A 12,779-nucleotide genomic window follows, 5' to 3' on the forward strand; every position below is an offset into this window, starting at 1 on the left:
TAAATATTAATATAAAAGTATGTGTTTTAATATTGGACAAAGGTAGAAAATTTTTGACAATTAATATTCTTTATCCTATTAGTGATGTTATGGTACATAGGTTATAACAGTGATGCTTTTCTTATGTAAAATATACCCTCCATTGCAGTGAACACAAGCTAGGTAGCAAGCACTGGATGTGCCAGTGAATAATGCCCCAGTGTTTCTTGTTGAGACTTCAGAGGCTAGTGAGTGAGACACATGTGTGAATAATTTAGCACAATGCAATAAGTGCTATAATAGAAATATGGGCATTTTCCTGTGGGCATTTAGAATGAAGTATAACTATTTTATCCTGTGAGTTTCAGGAAAGGCTTCACAAAAGAAGTGGTCTGGGTTTTGAAGGATGAGTAGGAGTTTTAGGCAAGGAAGGATATGATAAAACAAGCAGAGTTTTATGTAACAAGCATCTGTCATAGAGTTCAGGGGGAAGAGTAAGAGTTCAGGGGGAAGGGTGCAGGATTTGAAACATGGCAGATTATGTGGACCATCAACAAACTACCAAAACCAAAGAGAGCCCCTGGATCTTATCAGGCTCAGCCTAGATGAGCAAATTTACATGAAAATGGGAAATAACTGATGGCTTCAAGGCAGATTACATGCTTATGATCAACATTTAAATATGATGTTGGGAGATGTAGAAGAAACTGTGGCTACTATAGAAATTGATGAATAAACATACGAAGGGATATGTAAATCAATGAAACTGAGTATTCCAACGCTCATTATCCAGGGAGATGGTGTTGTCCTGGTTGCCCCTCCACTGAAAGTTGGCTGACACAAAGAATTTGTCCTGTATGGAAAATAGGAGACTTTGTACAATTGCCTCTTTAAATGTACAAAGCATTTGAAAGAGAAACCTGCATACATTTTGATATTAAGAAATAATTCTGAGGATTTTTCCACTCTGGAAATGAATTGATTTGCAGATAACTCATGACTTCTTAAGCTAAATGGCACTTTTTCCTCCAACTCTTCCAATAAATATAATCACCAAGATGCAACAAACAAAACAAAAATGAACAAACAAACATAAACCAGAGCTCAGTTGTGTTCAGGAAGTAGTAAGTATTCTGTTGATGCTTTTGGGGCCCTGCAGGAAATGGCAGGAGTTACATATGTTTGGGAAATTGGGGCCATTTACTGTAGAGGGCTGTCTCCCATGTTATAGAAGTGGAGTTTTATTCCACTGAAGTATTCCAGGCAATAGGATATCAGGGAAGGCACTGAATAGTGGAGTGGCATGATCAGAGCCCTTGACAGACCCCAAATCTTCCCGAGTCACCTTGGGAAAATTATTGAACCTCTTCATGCCAGTTGCCTTTCAACCTTTGTGTCAGTTATTTAACATGGGGTCACTAGACCCTACAGATTGTTGTATTCTATCCTTTTCAGCACTGAAAACAGTACCTGACCCAGAGAGAGAAGAACAAAGTGTGTGAGAAATAAATGGGGGGAAGAGAGAAAATGAAGAGGAAACAGGGGAGGAAAGAAAGAAGGAGTGGAAGGCAGAGGAAGGAAGGGAGGAGGACCATGAGACAGGGAGGAAGAGAGAGAAGGAGGAATATGTCATTAAAAAATACTAAGGCCTGAACTGATTTAGATGAGACCTCTTGGTGAGGAAGGGATGAAGCAAAGGCTGTCACTGTAGCATTTGGAATATTCTGGTTCACCGACAATGTCATGCCTCCTGAGAATTTCAAGCCTTCCTTACGAATTCATTTTCCCTTTTTTGGTCTTATCAGCAGTTCTTCTCTCTATTTTTCTTCACTATTCCCCTCCCTGTCCCTTCCTGGAACATAAGAATGTCTTCCTGACTACAAATTTAAAACATTCTTGCAGCTTCCTTTTGTCTAGACTTTTATGATGTCAAATAAAGCAAGGCAGACCAATTAATGGTAGTGATCATGTAGAAAACCATGTTTCCTATTCCATCTTGAATATTTTTTAAGGTCCATCTAAAATAAATTTCTTTCTCTATCAACCCCAGAAGTTCAAAATTAAACTAAATTTGTCTTAAAAACAAAACCAGGTAGCATACAGTGGGTTATTCTCACTCTTTCATGGAATTCGTATAGACTACTTCACACATCTTAATTGTTCCCAACAAGAGGCTGCTTCAGCTACCAATACAGCAGCTGAACATGGGACTTTAATGCTCATATTTATGCAAGACATACTCCTCAGACTAGTCAACCTTGTTACAATGAGCATGGGTATTGCTGTCCTGAGGGTGGGAGGACAGTGAGGACTGCTCCATTTTTTGCAGGTGAGTAGCTGAAAATCAGGCAATGGGGCTGCCTGAAATGCTAGGAGTCTGTTGGAGATCCAGACCCAGAGAAGGAAAAGGCCATGCTGTCCTGAGTCTGCACACTAGGCTGGCAGCACCTGGACCTCATGCAAGTGCATCTGCTCATTAGCAGGTGAGGGAGAAGCATCCTCCCTCTGGACAGTTTCAGCTGGCAGGCAGAGGGAAAGACATTGGTTATAGTGGAGGAACACCTCTCGGCAGGGATAGAGCCCAGATGCTCTTCCTAGAAAACTATCACACCTGGAAATATCTCTGATAATGAATGTGTCTCATTTCTTTAAAAGAAAAAAGAAAGTGTTACTCTAATTCTCTATGTACCTCAAATTAGAATATATCATCACATTTACTTGTTCTACTTGGAAGGAGACACATAAGTGTCTTAATAATCAAACATTAAAATTTGACTACAACAGAAATGTTTTGCACCGCTTCACAGTATGAATTTTCTGGAAGGAAGCTGCTCAACCAGGATTCCATATCCTAGGAACCCTTGACCCAAGTGCAGCCATGTAGCTAGTTCTCACCAATGAAATGTACATGCAAATGATGTTTGCTGGATTTTGCAAAAGTGAATATAGTACACTCTCTCCACTGTCTCATTCTTCTTCCAATGGCCATACATAAAGGAGTCCACTCTTTACGTGGTGGCTGAGCTGCACCTGAGTCCCAAAATTACCACATGAAAGAAAGCCATCTGCCAACCATCACTACTGTAGTAGACTGTTAAATAATTGTGTTAGTTTTCTACTGGTGTGTAACAAATTACCACAAATTTAGCTGCTTAAAACAACATCCATTTATTTGTTCACGGCTCTGTAGGTTAGAAGTCCAGGCATGATATGGCTGGATTCTCCACTCAAATCTCACGAGGCTGAAATCAAGGTGTCAGCTGGCTGTGTCCTCATTTAGAGGCTTCACTGGAGAAAGACGTGCTTCAAAGCTCCCTCAGGCTGTTCTCAGAATTTAGTTTCTTGCAACTCTTGAACTGTGGTCCTCATTTTCTTGATGGCTGTTCACAGGAGGATGCTCTAAACTCCTGAGGCCACACACCAGCAGCCCTTACCATGCTCCCTCCTCCATTAAATTCAGCAACAGAGAATCTCCTTGGCATCAAATCTTCTCTAACTTCTGTTTTTAGGAAGAACTCACTCTCTTTTAAAGGATTACCTGATTAGGTCAGGCTCTCCTCAGATGATCTCTCTTTCAACTAGGCTATATAATATGACCTAATCATGAGAGTAAATGCTATCATATCACAGTATTGAGGATTATGCAGGGATCCTACACCATGAAGTGGTAATTTTGGGAATGATCTTAGAATTCCACCTACCACAATAATCAAGAAATAAACTTCCATGGTGCTAAGACACTAAAATTTGGATGTTTACATTTGTTTTGACAGTCAGAATAATTTAGATCCTCCGTTCTTTTTAATTTTAATAGGTTTTGGAAGAACATGTGGGGTTTGGTTACATGGATAATTTCTTTAGTGGTGATTTCTGAGATTTTGGTGCACCCATCACCTGAGCAGTGTACAGTGTGTCCAATGTGTAGCCTTTAATCCCTCACCCCACTCCCACCCTTCCCCAAGTCCCCCAAATCTACTTATCTTTCTTATGCTTTTGTGTCCTCATAGCTTAGCTCCCATTTATAAGTGAGAAATACTATGTTTGGTTTTCCATTCTTGAGTTACTTCACTTAGAATAATGGTCTGCACCTCCATCCACGTTGCTGTGAATGCCATTATTTGATTTCTTTTTATGGCTGACCACATTTTCTTTATCTACTCATTGATTGATGGGCATTTGGGCTGGTTCTATTTTTTGCAATTATGAATTGTGCATTATAAACATGCATGTGCAAGTGTCTTTTTCATATGACTTCTTTTCCTCTGGGTAGATACCCAGTTGTGGGATTGCTGGATCAAATGGTAGATCTACTTTTAGTTTGTTAAGGAATCTCTGCACTGTTTTCCATAGTGGTTGCACTAGTTTACATTCCCACCAGCAGTGTAAAAGTGTTCTCTTTTTACCACATCCACACCAACATCTATTATTTTTTTGATTTTTTAATTGTGGCCATTCCTGAAGGAGTAAGGTGATATCACATTGTAGTTTTGATTTGCATTTTCCTGATAATTAGTGATGTTGAGCATTTTTTCATAGGCTTGTTGGCCATTTATATTTCTTTTGAGAATTGTTTGTTTATGTCCTTAGCCCACTTTTTGATGGAATTATTTGTTTTTTTCTTGCTGACTTGAGTTCCTTGTAAATTCTAAATATTATCCCTTTGTCAGATGCATAGTTGGCAAAGATTTCCTCTTTTCTTTTGCTGTGAAGAAGCTCTTTAGTTTACTTAAATCCCATCTATTTATCTCTGTTTTTGTTGCATTTGCTTTTGGGTTCTTGGTCATGAATTATTTGCCTAAGTCAATGTCTAGAAGGGTTTTTCTAACGTTATCTTCTAGAATTTTTATGATTTCAGGTCTTAGATTTAAGTCTTTGATCCATCTTGAGTCGATTTGTGTATGAGGTCAGAGATAAGGATTCAGTTTCATTCTTTTACGTGTGACTTGCCAATTGTTCCGGCACCATTTGTTGAATAGAGTGTCCTTTCCCTACTTTATGTTTCCCTACTTTTGCTTGCTTTGTTGAAGATCAGTTGGCTGTAAGTATTTGACTTTACTTCTGGGTTCTCTATTCTGTTCCATTGGTCTATGTGCCTACTTTTATACCAGTACCATGCTGTTTTGGTGGCCATAGCCTTATAGTATAGTTTGAAGTTGGGTAATGTAATGCCTCCAGATTTGTTCTAATGAAATTTTGGATTTATTTAGTATATGGTTAAGAGAAAATAAAGCAAAATAGCTAACATTAAATCTTCATTTACTATTTTAAGGCCAGCAAACATGTATCAAGCACATATTATGATTCAGCCACTATTATAAGCACTGGCAATCTCAGAGAGTAAGAGATTAAGAAGACAAGGTATATTTCGTTGATATGCAATGACAATGGCATGGTAAGAGTCAAACATCTAATAATAATTGCTAAGAATCTTCAGCTTTCCAAAATCTATCAGCTAGTCTTAGATAACGGTTTTCTAGTTGTTTAATTTTAAACTTGCATGGAGAAAATGATGCATGTACAAACCTAAATGATTTAGGTCATAGAATCTTAGAGATGCAAGGAATCTCTCAGTTAATCTAAAAAAAAAAACTAGGCAATATGAAAATTATATCTGAAATATTCCTGGGAAGTACATTTAACATTTCTTCTTCAACATTTGGAATTTCTAGCTTACTGTCTCACAAATCAGTATCATAATGGTAGTGTTACAAACTCACATGCCCACAGGCTCCAGGTAGGTAAAATTAATGAAAGGAGTGGGCTGGGTGTTTGAGACAATAGGAATTGGAGAGGACTCTGGCAAAATGGAATCACATTTCTAGTCTATAAGAAGTGACAACTACCCAGCTTCAACGGATTGAAAAAATTCTGAGAAATATTCCTTCAAATATTAACAACGGGTAAATATTAATTCTTTTGAAAGTGGGCTATTATTACCATATGCTGATTTTTACCAGAAACATGCTTTGTAACTAAAGTGAGTGGGCCAAAGCAAGCCCACTACTATTTTAGTAAAATTATTTTTTAAAATGTGCTACCCTAAAACAGTTGTTATTAACCTTGACAACACAGTAGAATCGCCTGTAACATGTTTTTGGTTTTGTGTTTGTTTTAAATGCCAATTCACAGGTCACACCCCAGAATAATTAAATCAGAATGTCCAAGGGAAGGACCCAAGCATCAGTATTTTTAAGGTGAATACTCCACTTGATTCTAATGTGCAGCCAAAGTTAAAGTAAAGAACTATTGCTATAAAATAAATGAGATTACTTTTTGGTAAGAATGAGCCTCACAAACTAGCTCTAAGTCCTATGAAGAGTCTTAAAACACATTGTGCCATGTTCAAGCCATCAAATATGATTCCCTTTGAAAAGGACACACAAAAAAAGTTAACAGATCATCAGAGCTAGAAGGCTCTTACACATTTTTAGGAAATGTTCCTTAAATTTTAGTGTGCATACTCATCCCCTGCTGGTCAACAGCTGGTCAGGAGGATGGTCTCCAGACCATTCTCTAGAAGTCTGTTAGAAATGCAGTATCTCAGGCTTACCACAGACACATGCATCATAGTGTTCATTTTGGTAAGATTCCCAATTCATTTATGTGTACATTAATGTTTGAGAAGCTCTGGTTTGGAAGAATGCTCATGAGTGAAATGGGTCATAATGAGAACAGGTCTTCATTGCACCTAAACATGCCTGAAATAGAAATGAGGTTCATTATTACGGTTATGATGACTTTTTTTTTTTTTTTTTTTGAGACGGAGTCTCGCTCTGTCGCCCAGGCTGGAGTGCAGTGGCACGATCTTGGCTCACTGCAAGCTCCGCCTCCCGGTTTCGCACCATTCTCTTGCCTCAGCCTCCCCAGTAGCTGGGACTACAGGCACCCGTCACCAAGCCCAGCTAATTTTTTGTATTTTTAGTAGAGACGGGGTTTCACCATGTTAGCCAGGATGGTCTCAGTCTCCTGACCTTGTGATCTGCCCGCCTTGGCCTCCCAAAGTGCAGGGATTACAGGCGTGAGCCACAGCGCCCAGCCGAACTTTTTTTTTTTTTTTTTAATGTCAAGCCACTGTGAAAGCTCCAGATGACACCTTCCAGCAGACAGGTGCCCCCTTTTTATGTGAGGCAAATGGCAGGTAAGGTAAGGGGTAGGGACTCACTCTTCAATCAAGTCAGAGATTGATCTGGGACAGAGCTGGGCTGGAATTGATGGTACAATTCAGTGTCATTGGCTGAATTGTGTTTCTCCAATATTCATATATTGAAGCCCTTACTCCCAAGTAGCTCAGAACGTAATTATTTGAGATAGGGCCTTTACAGAAGTGATTAATTTAAAACGAGACCCATGGGATAGGGTGCTAATCCAATGTAACTGGTGTCATTGTAAGAAAAAGAGGAGATACCAGAAAAGCTCTGCCCAGAGGAAAGAGCATGAAAGAGGCAGCAAGACGGCCGCTGTCTACACGCTAAGGAGAGAGGCTTTGGAGAAGCCAACCTTGTCAGCACCTTGATTTTGGATTTGCAGACTCCAGACCTGTGAGAAAATAAATTTTTGTTGCTTAAGCTACCCAGCCTATGGTATTTCTTATGCGTAGCCCTAGCCAACTAAGATTCTAAGTCTACCTGTGTTATCTGGTATGGCCCTCTGTGTTTTCAACCAACAGCCTGACTGGCCTTTGCTTCTCAGCCCTGAAAAAGTGGATATTGTTAAGACATTCCACTATACTTCTTTAACATTATATCTGACACAGCCTCAGAATCTGATGAAAGTCTTTAGAGGGAGACCAGCCATGAGTTTGAATCTCTTTTGGACTCCAAAACTGTCATTCCAACTATTCATGAAAACCCGAATCTCTGCTGAGTGTTATGCCTGCCAGTTGCCACCTTCTGTTTGGCAAAACCTTGATATTCAGACTTCTAGCCACAGGGAGACTCTGTGAATACCTCCAGGTGAAAAACGGCTTTTTAGTTTCTCAGTGTCAACTCAGCACTCCCCCTAGGGCATCTCTTGCCTGTTGTCAGTTTCTCTCTCTAGTTTCCCAAGCACTGTGAAACTATGGGGACTTTCACTTTGCTTTTTGGAAGCCTTTGACCTGGTTCTCCAGCCTTCTGCAAAGTGTCAGAATTCACCAAGTCTCTTCTGAGAAAAAAAAATGGCCACTTACTTGAGGCCCCTGAAGTCTCCATTTCTCACTTCATCCAATACAACTGCTGAAAGCTTTGCTGATTTCTCTTTCTCCAAGCAGCAGCTCTCTGTCTAGGCAAAGGCCTACTCCTCAGTCCACTCTCAGAGTCAGCAAATACCCCTAGACAAAAATCATGGCTCCTGATAGCTCAGTGTTGAAAGGTTCTCCTTGCTCTGGAAATTTGGTCTCTCTAGTTATTTTTGCTCTGATAGCTTAACGGTGCTTTCAAACATGTGATTTTTGCAATCAGCCTAGCTTCTTTTCTAGGTGTTGCCAGAAGGAGCAGTGCTTGTCCCACCTACCACATCCTACCCAAACCGAACTCCTTAATATCCAGAAAAGTTATTGGTAAGCTAAGAAATCTTCCAAACATGCGGTCAAGGGATGAAAAATGATATTCAACAGACTATGGTTATATGTAACTGGAGAGGAAAAAAAATGCCATTTAAATATTGGTCTGTCTGTTGAGTTATGTTTTTGACAAACTGGTTACAAATGCATAATGACAGGTCGTTCCTTTGGTAAGACTAGAGCTTACCCTGCAGCCTAAACACAATCCCAATTAACCAACTTGGATAAACAATAATTGTTGAGTGGGATATGCTATCTTGGGTTTTACTCATTAAATGTGATCATCTTTCAAATGTCAAAGCACACTCTACCAAATTATGTATACAAGTCCATTCTATAGGCTTCCATGCCAAAAAGAAATACCAGTTAAGACAAATAAAAGCACTCTTTTAGTTTGGATGCCCTAACCTTAGATGTTTTCCATTTCTCTAAAGCAGTGATGTTCACACCACAGCTCCTAGTCACATGGGTCTCTTTATGTTTAATTGGTGGCTCTTTAAAACTTCTAATTTCTCTATATGAATGCGCCATTATACTAAATTCTACCAGTCATACAGGACTCATGTAGTTCTTTAGGTTAATAGTGACTGCAAATGTGGCTCCAGAGTCATATAACTCTGAGTATCCCTGCCATTACCCACGTTTTATTCCACTTCCCTTTCCGACTATTACAGAGATCTATTACAAGCAGGTGAAAGAATACTGAATGGCAACAATATCTGTAGACATCACCTTCCTTTATCAGAGAATCACTGAAAGATACAGGACCTGCTGAAAATAAGAGATGCTAGATAAGAGGTTTTGTTTTCATGGAAGTCAAAGAGGTCTCCTTATAGCTTTTCTAAAAATAAGAGATTCTGTCCTCCATAGTACTTATTTCTGGTTCTTCCTGAAATGAACAGTAGGCTGGGACACTAGCATTGTACAGACCCCGTCGGTTTTCTTGCAGTATGTGTTACGAGCCAAGCCCGGTCCTGTGGACTTAACTAAAGCAAGAAGGAGAAACCTCTAAAAAGCTGTACAAAGTAGGACGGACAACAGTTTTCCTTTAAGTGGTAAGGGATGTTTACATATTTTACAAATAGAAATAAAGGAGCTCTTCGCACTGGAAAGCCACAATCTAAAAATGTGTTTTATAGGCACTAAAGATAATAGCTGATAACTTGCTAAACAACTGTTCTTTATAAGCCGAGAACTCCATTCCTGCTGACTCCCAAAGCCTCACATGAGGATATTATTAACATATGAAACACACGTAGAGCTCAATTCAAAGCTCATGTATTCTACTAACAGTTGTTATCAAGTCAAACTTCCACCACTGTCTCCATCCATTTCCTCTCTTTCTCTACCATTTCAATAAGCAAAAATAATTGTACCATCATTATAAAAAGTGGAGAATCATTATGCCCGACCCATTATCCTCAGCATTAGACCTGGATGGTGATAGGCTACCCTAGAAACTTTCTGCCCTAGAAATACTGTAAAACTTATAGTTGATATGTAAGAATAATGGAAGCAAAGAAATAATAACTATGTTTAACCTTTGGGTTAATTATTTCAGGGCATGTCTTTTTTTTACTTGTATTATTTCATTGTAGTTCTGTGTTGCATTATTATTGCTTTGCCCATTTTACAGATGAGAAAACTGGGTTTCAGGAACCTGGGATAATTTGCCCAGGGTCACTTCATTAGCAAATTGCAGACATTAAACAGTCTCCTTTCAAAATCTATGCCCCTTCCATGGCTGTGTGCCTCTTCAGAGCCCAGACTGATGGTGACTTTGTCTTCCCTAGGGCTGCTTAATTAGAGTTTTAAAAAGCAAATATCTATTAGCCTCAGGGAATAGAAACAGACACAATTTATCACACTACCAGACTCAAAAACACCATCGTTAGGTATTAACAGCCCCCAATTAAGACTATAGTCATGAGTTAATGAACGAGCCATTAGACAGAAAACAGCAATATGAACAAAAGCACACGTCTATTAATCTGTTGCTCACTGAAAGTCATTAGTCCCAACAATATAAGGCTAAATAATTTCTAAGTAGCTTTAAAACAAAACTATTATGATACGGCTTATGTATTTCAGATCATTGACAACCTGGACTTTGATAACTGTAGTCAAAAGAAGATCACCAAACCCCCCATACAAATTAATTGGTTTACATAATCAGCCTACAAAGTATGTATTTACATGAATCGAAAAAAAAAAAGTATATGGGCATGGAGTGGAGGGGCTTTCAAGGTAGCTCTCCAATGAAGAGTCCTGTTTGTGTCCAGGCAAAACTGGGATAACTGCAGTAGATCTATTCTACTGTCACAATAGTTTCTTTCTCTATAGAATTCTACCAAAGCATCTAATAGTTTAATCAATGGTTCTCAACATGGGCTGCACTTTAGAATCACCTGAAGAAGTTTTAAAAACTGCTGATTCCAGGGCCCTACTTGTCTACACTCCTTTAACTGGGCCATTCTAATCACTCAACATTCTCTTTCACTGCTCTGCCTAATTCTCAAAACAACCCTGTGAGAAAACTGAGGCTCAACCTTTAACTTTCAACCTGTAAAATAAATAATAATACTCAAAGAGAAGTTAACTTTTTTCCCAGGTTATGTGGCTAGTAAGTGGAGGAGGGAATATTTCAACTTGAATCTGCTGTATTCCAAAACCAATACATTTAACCCTCTCCTATGTTGCCTAAACTCAGGGCTGAAGTCACAGCAAAAGTCTACTACACAAAGACTGCGGAGGGAAGTTAAAGCAAAGATCCCAGTTTTCCTGAAACAGAGGGAATTGTGATAGTGGCATTCTAAACAGGCACTAGAACCACGCTTTTCTCTAAGAAACACTGTTTTGCGGTGTCTGTGGCCCACTGCATGGCTAACTCAGTGTTGTTTTAAAAGAGCAAAGGTATTAAATTAAATGTCATGAACTCTTCTGAGGAAGAAAATAAGGAAATGTACAGCGTTTCAATAGAAAAAAAAGTATTTCAAGCTTCAAAAGATTGACAAAATTAAGAACAAAATTTCATTATGTTGAGGGCTTCTTTACTACAATAAACTAACTACATACTGAAACCTAAGTCCTTGTGGATGGCAGCTGAGAGATCGATTTCCTACATTTCAAACCATAAGTCAGCCATTATTCTCAAGTGTGATCCAATCAGATCTGCAAGGTCAAAACTATATTCACAATAATATTCAAATCGTATTTTCCTTTTTTGCTCTAATTCCTTCACCAGTGTACAGTGGAGTTTTCCATATGCTAAAAGACATGAGATATCACAAAAGATTGAATACAGAGAAGCAGACATGACAATGCAGGTCTCTCCTGTTGATCAGACATTAAGCAGATTTACAAAAATATAAAACAGTGTCACTGTCTCAGTATATATTTTTTTTGGTTTTCCAAAACAAAATTTTCAAAAGCATGTGTTATTTAACATATAATGAGTTTATTATTTGCCATTTTAAATGAATTCATAAATATTTTTAAAATTTTGGAGTTTTTTCTTATGTGGAAAATATTCATAGTTAATATAACTGTATAAACATATGCTCTTTGGGATTCTTGATAATTTTTAAGAATGTAAAAGGGTCCTAAAACCAAAAGTTTGAGAAACACTGCCATGGTGGGTCTCAGCATTACATTAATCTTATCCTTTTTAAGACAGCTTCTTTCCAGAGTCTCTTTCAGAGGTGGATGTGATGATTACCACAGACACCCAATAATCCAGCCAGCCTGAACCACTAAGACTCCCTGAACTTTCCTTGCTCTCACCTCCCTCCATGCCTTTGCATGCACTGATCTGTCCTTTTAAGTACAAGAGATATGGTCATGAACAAGGAATAATCACTTTATGAACTACATTCTAGCATCAGGAAGACATGGACAATATCAAAATGTGTAAAGAAAGCAAAATATTAAAATACGGTAATAAAATACAGTGTAACGAGGTGGGAGTGCTTTACCTACAGCTGTCCCTGAGGTGGGTTTCCCTGAGCAGGTAACTTTGATTCAGACCTGCATAACGCAGAGGAGCCAGCTCAGAGAAACTAAGGGAGAATAGTATTTTAGGCCAATGCAACATCAAGTGCAAAGGCACTGAGGCCAAAGTGGCTGAAAAACCAAAGAGAAAAAAGGGGAAAGAAGTGAAAGGTTGGGTGGAAGAAAGGTAGGGCTCTGGGAACATAGGGTTCATGTTACAATGGGAAACTCTAGCTGGGTTTTAAGCTAAAAAGTGATGTGATATTTGTCA

At 38.7% G+C, this 12,779-nt stretch overlaps 1 protein-coding gene and 1 pseudogene across 7 annotated transcripts in view; one reads left to right on the forward strand and one right to left on the reverse strand.

Annotated features, from left to right (window-relative positions):
• INPP4B (inositol polyphosphate-4-phosphatase type II B) overlaps positions 1 to 12,779 on the reverse strand; it is an 809,117-nt gene that overhangs the window by 288,163 nt on the left and 508,175 nt on the right. The gene's annotated exons all lie outside the window — the stretch shown is intronic.
• On the forward strand, positions 510 to 817 carry LOC101144674 (U6 snRNA-associated Sm-like protein LSm3; annotated as a pseudogene).

The sequence above is a fragment of the Gorilla gorilla genome, chromosome 3, assembly GCF_029281585.2.
Source record: "Gorilla gorilla gorilla isolate KB3781 chromosome 3, NHGRI_mGorGor1-v2.1_pri, whole genome shotgun sequence".
In the NCBI taxonomy this organism is placed as follows: Eukaryota; Metazoa; Chordata; class Mammalia; order Primates; family Hominidae; genus Gorilla; species Gorilla gorilla.